Source organism: Thermobia domestica, chromosome 1 (assembly GCF_964235325.1).
Source record: "Thermobia domestica chromosome 1, izTheDome1.hap1.1, whole genome shotgun sequence".
In the NCBI taxonomy this organism is placed as follows: Eukaryota; Metazoa; Arthropoda; class Insecta; order Zygentoma; family Lepismatidae; genus Thermobia; species Thermobia domestica.
In genome coordinates this window covers 127944881-127960671 of record NC_137454.1, presented here as the reverse complement: position 1 = coordinate 127960671, position 15791 = coordinate 127944881, and the positions used below count along the sequence as shown (strand labels likewise).

Genomic DNA, 15791 nt, shown 5'->3' with positions numbered 1-15791 from the left:
ATCAGATAACATAACGACCATATGAACTCGTTGCAAAACGTGTAAGAAAGAAATGGTTGGTTTAATTCAAAGAATGAAGGATCATTATGAAAAATGCAATGCTGTGAAAAAAACTGCAAACCCAAACAAATGGAAAAAGCGTTGTTCCGAAAATTGCTTCTGATGATTCTAACGTCAGTGATGTGGTTGAGATGCAACTGGAAACTTCAGGTAAGAACTAATTTTGTATCAACATTATCTTTTTCATTATATTATGAAAATTTATTTCGTCCCTCATCCCCATTTGTTCCAAATTTTCTTAAAAGCTTTACACCTTGGCATGGCTTATATCAAGGGACCAGGCGAGAAAGCGCAAGGTATGGCAGTCGCCTGCGTAACTAACCAGTGTCTGGGACAATTTGATCTCAATTTGTTCGTCTGTCTGTATGTGTGCACCACGCTATAAGGCTCAATTTTCGGTCTTCTAATATTAAATTTTGAGGGTAGAGGCATGAGAGTCAGAATTTGCTGTATAGATTCTGGCTGCGATCCGACGTAAAACTTCAAAATTAGTGGTTCGGATCCCACTTTAAACAAAAGCCCTGTCTCATATAGACTGATGCAAGACTGTGATCAATCAACCCAAACAAACCAATTTTATGCGTTTCGAACAAACTTGGATTGCATACTCAATTTTTATAAAATATGTTTAGATATAAGGCGTTCAGAGCACAAGGGATGCAAGTCCATTTTCAGAAAGGTACACTTTTGCTCAGCAAATATACTATTTTTGCTGGGCACGAAATAAATGAAACAAAAACCAAGGAAAGGGTGTGGACTAGAGTTTCATAGGACAACCGCTAGAAAAGGGCGTTGATGGAATGGGGGAGAAGGGCTAATTGCTCCATTTTTGCTCATAAATTTAAGATATTAACATTATATTGTGTACGCTGCAGCGTGGGAATGATTTACAAGTCAAGCTTCGAATGCCATAGTCAATTATGCATAACTGCGTTAAATAAAATGCAGGGTGTGTCCAAAAGAATACACCGACGGACAACGTCATATTTTCACAACCACGAATCTGACAAGTAAGGGACCATATGGTTGTCACGCAAATCAGATGCAGGCATACGCCATCTGATTGAGCATGAAAAGATATGGAAAACACAGAAATTTAAGGTGCTAAGGGCCATAGGGAGCGGAGCGAGGAAAGAGGAAACATTGAATGTCGGCAAAATTGAAGAAAGTCAGGAATGACGGGAAAAGTTAATTTCTTGCAAACAGGGAAAGAAAGTCAACCAAAAGAAAGAAACTAAACATAACAAGGGCATCAAGGACGAAGAAAGATCATAATCAGGGTTGCCATCCGGACCGCAGTGTTGCCAGCTCTGCATAATATTGATATAGAAGATATAGCACAGTATAGCAATTCATGCACAAGGAAAAATATTAGTAACACAAAAGACAATTGAAAAGACTCTGTACACGTGCGTAAAAAGGTTTAACGATAGTCGTGAGTGAATAATGTACATGAGGGAGGACAAATATAGACATGAAAGTGAAGGAGGTACACATGATAACACAGAAACGAAAGTGTTTGGGAACATCGTTCCATGATGATGATGATGATCGTTCATCACAGATACATTAGTGTTCTCCAGTATTAATGTGTGGCAACGTGAGAACTTTCTCCGCCTTCAGTCATTTGTTCATTACCAGTTTTCCTCTAGGCGATTTCAAAAGATGATACGCTTTGCGTTTTTCAACTGTGGCTACTCCAATGAACATCCTGGACAGTTTTTGAAACACCTTCCGTATATTGCTTTGAAAAAGGACTCACAGAGGAATGCTGCAGAGACGCGTGTGACCAGCTTACTTTTATCCACTGTGCTCACTGCGAGAAATGTTTGTGTGTTGACCACGCATTCATTCGTGATCTTCACGTCAACTGCAATTAAACTACAAATGGTGCGTACTGTTCTCTATTTTCCTCCATTTGTATTCACGCGGGTGTAATATTCACACACGACTACGTTAAATCTTTTTACGCACGTGTACAGAGTCTTTTCAATTGTCTTTTCTGTTACTAATATTTTTCCTTGTGCATGAATTGCTATACTGTGCTATATCTTCTATATCAATATTATGCAGAGCTGGCAACACTGCGATCCGGATGGCAACCCTGATTATGATCTTTCTTCGTCCTTGATGCCCTTGTTATGTTTAGTTTCTTTCTTTTGGTTGACTTTCTTTCCCTGTTTGCAAGAAATTAACTTTTCCCGTCATTCCTGACTTTCTTCAATTTTGCCGACATTCAATGTTTCCTCTTTCCTCGCTCCGCTCCCTATGGCCCTTAGCACCTTAAATTTCTGTGTTCTCCATATCTTTTCATGCTCAATCAGATGGCGTATGTCTGCATCTGATTTGCGCGACAACCATATGGTCCCTTACTTGTGAGACGAAAGAAAGAAATACTACATGACAAGATGCAATCTAGAATTTTATATAATTGCCGCTAGAGAGGGGCGTTCTTTAGAGGTCATCCGCCCCTTACCCTGAATTTCAGATTTTGGGGGCAGTAATGCAGATTTAGAAACCATTTGCTGAGCAAAGTCTGACATAAAAAATTGAAGTCCTTACACCGAATAAACATGGATTTTGATCAGTTATAACCCATTTCCATTGGCCGTAAGGAGCTATATGCCTATATTGCTCCTTTGTATATTTTTGGCCCAAGAATTCCAAAGGTGTCTCTACTTTCGAATTTCAGGCCTGCTTAAAATCCTGGAAACTGGGCCTACGCAACTTTCCAGTTTTAATCATCTGTATGTTCTCCGTATTTATTCGGTGTAAAGACCTCAAGCTTGTTCGGTTGAACTTTGCTTGTCAAAAGATTTCTAAAACTGCCTTTACAAGGTGTCTACTAAAATTCCAAAATGAAATTTCGTGACATTTTCTTTATCAAATCATAAAATTTCGGAACATTCTCAAGAGCGAAGATGGATGCGAATTAGGCCGAATTTTCATGCATGCGATTTGGTAATGATTTTGTAACGTCTAAAGCCGACCATAGACATCTTTGGTTGTGAATTTTGATGTTTTGTAGAACAAAATTTTCCAGTATATTTGTACAGACAAAAAAATCGTGACCCTAAAGCTAAATTTCGTGACTTTTTCTTGACTTTCACGACAGTTTTCTCATTTCGTGACACTCGTGACCGATAAACATCCTGCTTTACTGCCCCCAAAATCTGAAATCCAAAGTGGGGATGGAGACGGTTGCCCTCCTGTCTCACTGACGCCCCTGTCTAGCGGCTGTCATATGAAAATATTTCACGCCCTTTCGCATGGTTTTAGTTAAGTTTGTTTTGGACTCTTGACTGCGAAGATATTACGTTTTGAAATAGAATTCATTTGCTGAGCAAAACTGAACTTGAAAATGGATTTGGATCCATTGTGCTCTGAACGCCCCAAATAATACTTTTCTTCAATAAATTATTGACTCAAGAAACAACCAATTACATAGGCTTGCAGAAAACTTTCTAAAGTTAGCACAACATGAAGTGTGCTTCAAACATTACTTTTCGAAAATTTATTATGTTAAAATAAATTTATCGTGATCAGTGTTCTGAAATAGTAATCAAATTTTGCAACTAAAATCTCATCCGCCTCCACGGAACGCGTGCCTAGCCCCTAAGGGTGTAACTAGAAAATTTTCTGAAGCGGTAACTCCGAAATGACTTGCTTTAGGGCTAAAATAACCGCACAACCGTATTTCTGGTAAAATTCTAGCCTTAAAACATGTAACATGACTCCTTTTGCATTTTAAATTTCAAACACCAATCAAAGATGTCCGCCATGATGCTTGATAGCACCATCAGATGTGTCAGACCACTTCCAAGTTTCATCTCCCTCAACCCTTTGTCAATACACAAGATTGGTGAGGACTTTAGTTTTGCCATGTATATTGATGGATTGTGCGAAATTTCTATAGTATTTAAAAACCTGCCTAAAAAGCTTATTACAACCAAGAAAGTACTTACGAGAGTCACTGGCAAGAGGGTGTAATAAAAGGGGGTCGTGATATGAAATAAGTTGAGAACTATTAATCTATACTGAAATATTCTGTACCCAACACACTGTAGTCTTAACGAGAATAAAATAAATGAAAAGATCGGTTGTAAGAGCAAAAAAGTCTTAATAAATACGTTATTGCACGATTTTGAAATATGTTTAAAATCATGTTTTAAACTGTTCAAAATGTTTAAAACATGTTTTCTTTTTTCGTGAGTGTTTCAAAACATGTTTAAAACATTTTGAATGTCTTTTTCATGTTTTAAACACATGTTTTGTTCTTTTTTTTTTTAACTATTTTTTCCTACCCTGGTTTCTAATCGTCTGAAGTCACTATATTTTCGTATCACGCTTCTGCTCTGCATCATTGGTGTATATATATCCATTTTGCAGTCACAATGTTTATACTCGCCAAATGTAAAACAGTATTCGCCTTCGCGAGTGGACTTTTCAAGCCCTGTATATATACAGGGTGTCCCATAAGCCCGTTTACACAGGCCATCTTGGTTAACTATTGAAGATACGAAAATGATAAGAGAGCAATGTTATTGGAAAGAATCTGTTTTCAGTCTAAAATGTTGAAATTTTCTAAATTGGACCAACCGTTTAGGCTCTACACTGGTATAGCGCCCAATGGTAATATATATATATATATATATATATATATATATATATATATATATATATATATATAACGTTGCCTATTTTTGTTGGACACAACAATGAAGGAAAGAGTGTGTACCTTGAAGTATCCTGAACAAGGAGAATAGAATGGACGACCACAATGAAAGATATGAAGAAGGATCACACGTAACGTCAATCTAAGGCAGTGGCGTCACCATCAGAAGGGGGCAGGTACGAAAAAGAAAGTGAATTGAATTTAGCTCTTTCTAATTTTATTCAATTGCTCTTGTCTCGTCTCGTTGACATAACGTAGCCATTAATACCAGTTTGCTGTGAATAAATTCTATTTAATTTATTTTTCGTACCTGTCTCCTCTCTTCTGATAGTGACGCCACTGCCTTGGATTGACGTCACTTGTGATCCTTCTTAATATCCTTCATTGTGGTCACCCCTCCGGTTCTCCTTGGTCCAGGATACTTCAAAACTACACACTCTTTCCTTCATTGTTGTCCAATAGAGATATGGCTCCCTTATCATTTTTTTCGTATCTTCAATAGTAACCGAGATGGTCTATGTAAACTGACTTATGGGACATCCTGTATGTATATATATACAAGGTGAGTCAAAAGCCCTTGGACACCTGCACAAGTTTGAAAATCGACGGGAAAAGTAAAAAGTGATGATGGGAACAGAGGTTTGATGAGGGGCCGCAACTTTTGGAGTGTATGTCATTTATGGAAGCCATCTTGAATTCAAGTCAATTTTTTTTAAAATAGGAAGGGGGGTGTATGACACATCAAATAACACTAGCTTGAACTCAGGAATTTAGTGGTGTAATTTGTTTTTTTTCTATCTTGTACAGTTTAGAATTTATTAATGTTCAAAGGTGGGAAACTACCTTGATACTGAATGCTTCAACACATGTTCTACGTGTTGTCCATTCCGTGCAATGCACAACTGTAGTCGCCGCAACCACTCTGACTGCACACGGAGAAGAATGTCTCCTGAAATTTAGTCACAGGCTTGTTGGATGCGTTCCTCCAGGTGTCTCAAATCACGGATTGTCTCAGCATACATTATCTGCTTAAGATGTCCCCATAGATAAAAATCAAGGGGCGTTAAGTCAGGGGATCTGGGCGGCCACTCCACGGGACTACAGCGACCAATCAATTTCCTGGCAGTTGTTCATCCAACCATTCACGGACACAAAGTCCATAGTGCGGAGGGGCTCCATCGTGCTGAAAATAAGATCGGAAAATGCCGTCCGCGTTCAGTGTGGCAGGGAACACAAGGTCCTGCAGCATCATCAGATACTGTGGTGCAGTTAAGGTGTTGTAAATGAAAAATGGCCCAATGATGCGGGTGTCCCATATGCCACACCACACCATCACCTTCGCTGGACTACGTTCTTGACTCGGGGGTCAACCCAGTTCGGATTTGCGTCATACCAGTATCGGCAATTATGTCGATTAACCTCCCCGTTCAAAGTGAAATACGCCTCGTCGCTGAACAGTATGCCCTTGGCAAACGCAGGATCCAGTTCGTGTTGTTCAGTAGCCCACATGCAGAACTCCAACCGGCGATCAGGATCATCCTCGTTCAGTTTATATTGCATGTGCAGCTTGTAAGGATGCCACTGATTGGCGTGCAATATCCGGACAACGGAGGATTGGCTTATTGCACATGCTAGGGACACACGACGGGTACTTCGTTTAGTACTTTTCACAAACGACGCAACAACCGCCGTTGCAATTTCCTCATTGGTGGCAGTCTTTGCCCTATCTTGAACTGAGCCCCTCTCCCGGAATTTGGTGATCACGTGAGCCACCGTGCTGTGCGATACCGGTTCTCTGCCTGGGTGCCGTCTGTTGTAGTCAGCTGCTATTGTTCGGTAGCTGCGTTCCCCTGATATAAGGATGATTTCGATCTTCTGTTCACGTGTCAGACCCATTTTAGATCACCTGGAACAAAGAGAGAACTGGGTCAGTATCAAAGTAATTTCCCACCATTGAACATTAATAACTTCTAAACAGTACAAGATAGAAAAAAAAATATACCACTAAATTCCTGAGCTCACGCTAGTGTTATTTGATGTGTCATACATCCCCCTTCCCATTTAAAAAAATTGACTTGAATCCAAAATGGATTTCAAGATGACGGCCATGAATAACATACACTCCAAAAGTTGCGGCCCCTCATCAAACTTCTGTTCCCATCATCACCTTTTACTTTTCCCGTCGATTTTTAAACTTACGCAGGTGTCCAAGGACTTTTGACTCACCCTGTATATATATATATATATATATATATATATATATATATATATATATATATAATCGGTCTGTTCATGAATTGCAGAAGTGCAGTCGACCGTGTGTAATATATATGTATCTTCTTCAGTAATTTTAACTCTGAAAAGACCAATGCACTGAGTGATATCGCTAACTATATGACTTTGGGAATACGGAAGTCATCATAGCAAAAACCTAACCCTCTGCAAACCTATCCAATACCGGATTGTTACATCCAACTAAGTACTTTTACTATTACACTTTCATTGATGTATGTATCCTAAAGAAGAGAGAAAGCTCAAATATTTTCCATGAATCTAAGTCTCTCCTTGCAAAGAACGAGAGCATTTCAACTAGTCAAGAATAAAAAGCAATGTGACTATATTCTCTTTGTTCCTGTAGTACACATTTGCGGCTTAGTACAAACAAATAATAAAACGCCTGTCTCCATGTACAGTATGTTAATTACAAATCGAAAACATTTTACTTAAATAAGGAAATTAGTCAAGATATATTACTATCTTCTCAACACTAACAGCAATTACATCGTGAAAAATTCTAGAATTCTTGCGTATCTGGAATATGTGACGTATAGTACAATTATTATATGTTACAAAGGCCCTTTAATCACACAGAAGTCAAATCCATTTCCAACATTTCAGATAAAAAAAATCTATACATTTTATGATGGAAAAAAACTCCCATTTAACAAAGCCTTTTTTTAAAATCTCTGCCTTCTAAACTCCAGGTGCTCTCCTAGTATTTACCTGACGTGTTTTGAGGGAAACTAATCTTTAGTCAGGACAGTTGGCTCAGGGATTTGAATCCTGAGTGTAATACGGGATGTTATTCCTATTCCATATTGCCTTTGGCATAGGAACCCGGGTTCGATTCTCGGCGGGAGCTCATGTGGTTCGGATTCCACGTTAATCAGTAGGTCCCGTCTAAAAGGAACGTTAAACTCAACTCCTATTCCATATTATACAGAATAATCCATCTTTTTGTTACTCTACAGAAATGTCTACCTCCTCCTTTCTACAAATCGAAATGTGTCAATCGTGTAAAGTGTGTCGCACGGGCCTTCATGGATTCCCTTGTGAGATTTTTTTTTTTTTTTTTTTTAAGTTTAGTTCAAGTCTCATAATTATAACCTGAGGCAAGGGAGATGGTGATGAGATAAGATGATAATGGTGGCATGATTAAAGTGGGAGAAAACGGGAGAACCGAGAGAGAAACATGTACATGGTGTTTGTCCACCATACAGACCATTTGGCGGGAGCTCGGATCGAGCCACAAACCCCCCCAGAGGTGAGTCATCGCAGCCCCACAAGGAAATTTCCTTCCTCAAATTAAAAAATTATACAGATTGATAATATACGTACAAACTTATGTAAACTGAAAATGACAACGTCCTATACTGGCACCTGCTATCCTATTATATATAATTGTTTCACCATGAAATTCCCTCGCAGTCTCTGAACAGTTTGTTAAGGTACAAATTGCATTCATGGGTGCAGATTCACTTTACGAGGACTTCCTCCTACGAGTGTAAATGCGTAAATACTGTCTAACCGAATTAGGGTAGGGGACAGCAGGGTGTCCGCGTGGAGATTCTTCTACAAAAAGAAGGCGCATCAACGACGAACACTATGCGCATAAACGAAGATAGTACAAAAAACATTTCCTATTACATAGGTTAGGCATCGTTAACTCCACTCTTGTAAAAATAAAATACAATTTCCTACATCTTGCAGAAATAATCCACCGGCAAGAATTAGCATGTTACACAGTTATCTTTGATATGTACTTGTTTATTTTAACCCTAATACAGCCCTTGTAATGGTTTTAAAATTCACACTTGTAAACATGAAATACTGGTTTCCGACATTATGCAAAATTTCTCTGACAATGGAATTTAAATATCCTACACAACACTCTTTCAAATAATCCTGCACTTTCGTCCTTCCTTCACCAGTTCAATGTCTGAGGCAAGAAATACTGTTGGGCAAATAAGTGTATTAGCGTATAAATTAATAAAAACGTTTTAAATAGTAAAGTATTAAAAGTATATAGTAGAAGAGTATAGGATGAGAGGTGCACTTTAGCATCGTGAATTGAAGTCTAGTGATTTTAGGGTTGCCATCTACTGATAATTAAAGTCGTGAACCAAAGAAAAAAAAATGTCAGACCTAATTTGAAATATTGAATTTGATGTTATAGCGTTCAATTACATGGCTATACGTTAGTGAAGCTGATAACGATTAATCTCGAACGTTGCCAACCCCAACGTTTGAGTGGGAGTTCTTTTACTTGTGTGCCAAAGATCGTTCTATTTTCAAACGGGAATTTATTAGTCTAGGCATCGGGGCGGCTTAAAAAATGAGTTCTAAGGGCAAATCATGTAACGATTTAGCATCCGATATTCTTTGAATATATATCCATCACTGATCACAAAAATGCCGGACGCCAGAAAAAATACGCCACGAGAGGGGAGGGGGAGGCGGGGAAAGCCGAAATTTTAGTGATTTTTATTATTTACTATATCTCCGTAGCCACTGGAGCTAGAATATCCAAACTTTTTTTTTTTATTTTCTTTGTCTAATTGTCCTCTACTATTTAATTTTAGTGCATTTTTGAGCTAAATATAATGGTTTTCTTGCTATTTTCATTTTTACTCAGTATTGGTTGCGCGTGACGTCACTTTTTTTGCCACAGATTTTTTATAAGATCGAATTCGGAAAAATGTTTCCTATAAAAGTTTTTCGTCATTTTATGCTCTTTCAGAAAATGTATACTTATATAAGTGTAGGATTAACTGTGCCTGAGTTATAAGCGACTTTATTCTGTGTGTGCGAAACTGATCACGGCGCGGCCCACGAGTTACTTCCCACAAGCGGTAGATATCAGCAGCTGATGAAGATATATATATATATATAATCTTGTCTGCCTGCTGGTATATAATCCTTGATTAAGTCTGTCTATAATCTAAATAAAAATACCCATTTTTAATATTAATTGAGGGCTTTCCGGAAAATAATCCTTGCCAAAACACAAAATTTCTTTGCAAAATAAAAAGGGAGCTTTCTCTAGTACACACTATGAGAAACCCTGCAAATTTGTTTCTTTATATATGTCTCTGATACCTTCTAAAGCATGTACAAACATGCAGCTTCCTATTCATTTTTCTGAAAAAAAAAATCTTGTTTCGACAAGGGCTGATTTGTTACAAGTCCCTCGATTTATGTACTACAATGGCACTGAACGAAATAGAGCAGGAACCAGATTTCAAAACTGCCTTCAAGAGAGAATAATGAACAATTTGCCATTAACTATTTTATATATAGGCCTATATTACCAAAAACAGCCCCCATTAGCATCGATGACCTGCGAACGTTCTGGAAGGCCATGGATTCCATCGCGGTAGAGTTTGGTGGGCCGTGAAGCGAAGAAGGTATCAAGTGCATTCTGCACCTCTACTAGGGATCTGAACTAGCGTCCTCTAAGGTGATTGACCAAGTAATGGAACAGGTGATAGTGGGACTGTGCAATGGAACAGGTGATAGTGGGACTGTGCAATGTCCGGGGGTATGGTGGATGCAATAGTGTTTTTCACCCAGGGTCTATGTGGAGCTTAGCATTGTCCTGTAACAGGAGGACCCTTAGTGATTCAGAAGTGCTGGCCCCAGTTTTGAGTTTTTCTTGAACACGGCTCAACTGCTCACAGTGCACCTAGTTACATTGATGCTCTGATCAACTGTAGCAGTTCCTGATGCACGATGCCACGAGCAGTTCACCAAACACACGTTCGAAAAATAAATTGACTATACTACACAACTTGTCAAACGAATATTCTGGTACTTCTTTTATTTCATTTTCTATTATTCCTGGATCGATGTTATAGTATTATACATGTGAAACAATAGTAACCACAATATGTTATTATCTTTATAACGCAAATCACGTAGTCAAATTCGCAATACTATATGCAGAATAACTTATATGCAACAACAATAACTATATTATTAGGGCCTATATAACTTTGTGTTATCTAATTTCGTATAATGCAAATCCACAGTTAGCTTCGTTCTACTATAGCCTCATAAATTACTCGTACACGCAACAGTAATAACCATCTTGTACTCTATCATGTTTAAAATCTCAAATTGTGAGTGACTGTACGTAAGAAGTCTTCAAGAGATTTTTTTCCGTCAATGTAATCTAAACACAAATTCCTCAGCCTGTTCTGCAAATCAATATACACTCGCTTTGTTGGCCCCTTTCATACTCCAGGATCACTGTCTCCACTGCCGCACAGTCCTGTTGGCAGGCATCCAACCAACTTCCATATGTTGGATGGTTATACCCAGTAAGTCGGGAAAACTTATTGTTCCAAGCCTCGCGTAAATTATGTACCGTGGGTTCTCTCCAAGAGTAAGTGATGCACATTCCAATTTTGGGGAGGAACCCGTAACAGAATGCGTGTTACCCTGAGTTTCTTACACTTCTAATCCCCTCTATATATAAAAAAAAAAAAAAAAAAAAAAACATATATTGAATCAAAATAATTAATGAACTCTTCTGCTTCTGGAGAAGCTATCTGTTCTAAGCATTCTATTCCCTGCAATACATCTTCACATGGAAGAAACGCCAGTGAATCAGTTTGGCTGCAGAATATAGAAAACTCTACATATTTTATAAAATCCTGACAAACCCAATTCTTGAATTTTACGATAAGTACTTTGTCATAGATGGAAGAAACATCCTTGTATACAAACATCATGTCCAAGCTTATTTCAAACTGTGTTGTAAACTGCTACTTCAAAGTCACATACAGCCGTTGAAGCAATGCATAAGCAACCGTTATAGCTATTTCTCCTATCGGGACCATTATTACATATAACTGAAATTAAAGTGTCATTGCAATAAACCACACAGGTACTTCAGAAAGGACAGCCCGCTAAATGCCTTATGAGAATGTTTTCTTACGTGTATATGTTACATGCTTGCATATTGTTTTTCCTTCCTGCCATTTCTTCCGGTTGCCAATTTTTCCGCGCACCAAGTTTACCACATGGTTGGATTATGGGAAAGTAAAGAGCATTTGTATTATGAACATAGCTGCAGGTGTACAGAGACACTCCAGTTGGTATCCTTGCGCAGAGATATGAATTACATACTATTAAGTTTTAACAAAATGGGTCCAAACTTTCCTAACACTAACCTAATCTGACCCTACTCTAGTATACCCTTTTAAAGCGGTTCTAAAAATCGATGATTTTCTAAATTTTCGTAGCTGTTATAATACGCTTTTTTATCGAGAATTAGGCGGACGACCAATTCCGGAATAAATGCCATTACATTTTTAAACTTAAAATTATATTATTCCATTACTGCATTGCTGTCTTTATTACTTACGAAGGTTCCTTTTTTTTCTTTTTTAATGTAGTAGTGTGTTATAATGTTATCTTTGTTGAAAACAATCACGTTTACCTAGTGTTATCGTAACACCTTGGAGCCCTGTGCAAAGGTCAGGTATGGCTCACGTGTAGAATCTATTCGAATACCGGTACTATAACCACAAGTTGACACGTGCAGGTGTAGTTTTGGCGCATCACTTGAAATAGTGCGCTGGGCGATATGAAAATATTTCACTCGGTACAGATAAAATTCAAGTGGGCAACAAGAGATAATTGTTAAAAAATTACAATTCTTTTCCGATTTGCGTACAAATACGGTTTCCGGATGTATGGCACAAGAACTACACCGCAAAACGGCAAGTCTCCTTTGGCCATTTCATTCATTTTTTCGGTTCTTCGATTCAGTAATTTGATCTTTTGATTTCGGTTTTGAGAGCTTACCTGTTTCGCTAACTTGATTGCTAGTAGGAAGTCATGTAGTACGTGATGTTGTGCTCTTGATGCCTTTTTGTTTGAACGGAGAATTATGGATATGGTGTGACTTCATCTTGTGTAACAGTCTTCAATGCTTCACGTGGTTTGTTAAGTGGGTGGTTCGTTGCTGATAGTGCGGTGTTCGCGCAATGTAAAATGCCATAGAGGTTCTCGAGGTGGTTTGTTGTGCGGGTTCTTCGTTCGCATTAATGTTATCTTTGTGTCATGTCAAATTGTATAGAGGTTTCTTTTGATAAAGTCTTAGGAAATCTAAATTTTTAAAGCTAACAACATTAATTTGCGGAATGTTGATGCTTATAGCTTTTGTTTCAATGTGAGAGTATTAAACCTTAAAAGGTTTTGTAGTGTCTGTGAAAAGGAGCAGAGGGTATTGAACACAGTTCGGCATAATCGGTTAAGTGTACTTTGTTATAACCGTCAGTGTTCTTCTTACCTCAAGCAGTTAGTTGTCTTTGCAAACTGGCAGCTTTATTAGTGGATCTACGTTGGAAGTACGTCAGATTCATTTACTGTGTTACATGTTCGTGTCAGGAGTTACAAATTATGAGAATATTATTCATGAATGTTCATTTGGCTCTTTGTTAAGCAGAAGAACAGTTTCTAATTGTCTCAACTTCTGCAGAGAAGTTTGTTTTGAGGCTGTAGTTCGGCATGTTGGTCTTACCGGTGATGTTCTGGTTATAGCATTGGGCAAAAATACTTTTTATTTATGAAGTTATTTTGTCCTTAGTTGTAAAATAGTTATTTGGTTTTGTTTGCTGTTGTTTCATTTCAAGTACTGGTATATAGTTTTGTGAAATTTTCACTGCACGTTATTTGCCGTTTTTTAAACTATAATGAGGTTAAAAAAAGGGTTAGGAGGGCGTGCTCCCCTCATGTATATAATTTATTTTTCCTTTAAGAGGGGGTTGGGGGACTTGCCCCCGTGCTTTTTTTTTTAAAAAAAATATAAAAGTATGGTGCTCTAGTTTTATCTATTACGTAATACGTAATGTATTTTAAGTTTTGTTACATTTAGAAGTGATACGATACGAAGTTCGTTTAGTTCTATATGTAGTAATACTTGAAATGTGAAATGTTGTTAATAATAGTAGAATCATTACAGTCGGAACCACTATAATTCCTAACCGATTCGATTCGTAAGGAACTGGTTCCTCGTGATATTTAACGAACAGGTTCTTTATGAATCAGTTCATTGAATGATTCAATTGAATGAAATGACCTAAATAAACTCTTGCCGTGCAAAAGCACAAACCAAACTGTGCTAGGTTGCCACGAAAAACCAAGAACGCTATCTAACCGGGTCAGAGTAAGGCGAAGCTGGTGGTCGGGCGCGGTAGTACGTCCGAAGGGAGAAGGCGCGTCAGTGAAAGTGGGAATACGCGTAAGCGAGGATAGTGAAAAAGAAGAGGATTTTTGCAAATATGCAAGTTTCAAAGCACTTCTCTGGGCTTTACACTAGTAACGTTTTACTTTTAAATAGAAAATACAGTTTCTGTAGGTCTACACTGTGCAATACACCGCAGTCGGAAAAAAAAACATCTAAGAGAATCATCTTTCAAATGCACTTACTTATTTTATCCACCGTAAAGCACTTGTAATGATTTTACACTAGTAATCCTACACTTGTAAACCTGAAATACAGCTGTATTACTTTGTATATAATTTTGTCACCTGCAGAAATATGTTCCTTATGATTGTTATATCTTTTCGGCCTATGTTTAGCAGAAGGGGTCCAGCTCTTTTCTCTAAAAAATGTTACAATTTTGGTAATTTCTGTTCACCTTCGGTTAGTTTAGCGTACGGTGGGTTAGTTTAAGTTAGGTTAGACTAGTTTAGGTTACGTTAAGTTAGTTTAGTTTATGTTACATTAGTGTAGGAGTCCCGCATAATTTGGCAGAAAATGATAGAATTTCGCTTATTTCTACTAATATTACGTTAGTTTAGGTTAGTTCAGGATAGCTTACGTTAGTTTATATTAGGTTAGGTTAGATTTGGTTACGTTATGTTACGTCTAAGTACTTGCATCACTCATTTCTCCTGTAAATTTTGTGATTTTTACGTGCTTCTGGACCCCTTGTACTAAACATACCCCATCTTTTCATATAAAGTATTTAATTTCACCCGTAAATTTTCAAAAATTTGGTGCGTCTCAACTACATCAGCACCAGTTGATATTTGAACACTGGCAACATCTTTTTGTGGCTCGTTCCCCGACATTTATTATGTAACAGCCCTGAAATCACAAATCAATCAACGGCGCTAAAATGAAGTCACTCCTCTTTAATATGCATTCACTCATATTAAATGTGAAATTACTGCATTCACGAAGGTCATTTTTAATCAGTACCATGGTTATTCCTCTTCCCTAATCTCTGAACTTACAATTATTACACACTACAGAGTTGTAATATTTTGATTGGACTTCGATTTTTGTTCGACCACTTGCACACTCTCTTTTAAAATCGAAAATACAGAAAATCTTTACCAGCGTAAAGAATACTTTTTTAATGAAAATTCAATATTATTGTTGATGTAAACTAAGAGTTAAGGGGGTGGATATAGCAGCCAACGTGGCTGACTGCTTTTGCTATTATTTTGGAAACTTCAGAATCTAATTAAGTTTAAAGTATGAAGCGTATTCACACTCCTTTTTTAAAGACACAATAACTGCTCTTTCTTCAAAATATCACGTATAAAATTAATATTTGGCGTACTCACCACCAATATACAACTCCTTCTTTTTGTGCAATGTTGCCAAAACTTCCCTTCAGAAAACACCTAAATGATGCATTAAATCTGGACTCTTTCCGCTCCAACGTCAACATTGTTATGATCTATCATTGCGTTTTAGTTGGTAATAATCGGCACAGGAATTACAAATGACATATTTCAAATCTTTTCGTTA

General features: G+C 37.7%; 1 protein-coding gene across 6 annotated transcripts in view; it reads right to left on the bottom strand.

The window, feature by feature from the left end:
* Window positions 1-15680, bottom strand: part of LOC145689078 (uncharacterized) — a 112584-nt gene extending 96904 nt beyond the window's left edge. For 2 of the 6 annotated variants that reach the window (XR_014132099.1, XM_081763225.1), the window contains exon 1: window positions 15605-15680. The gene's annotated coding sequence lies outside the window, so the exon portion shown is untranslated. The remainder of the gene's footprint in view (window positions 1-15604) is intronic. The other 4 variants (XR_014132100.1, XM_081763208.1, XM_081763231.1 and 1 more) reach the window with 3 other exon arrangements.
* Between the last annotated feature and the right edge of the window lie 111 nt (window positions 15681-15791).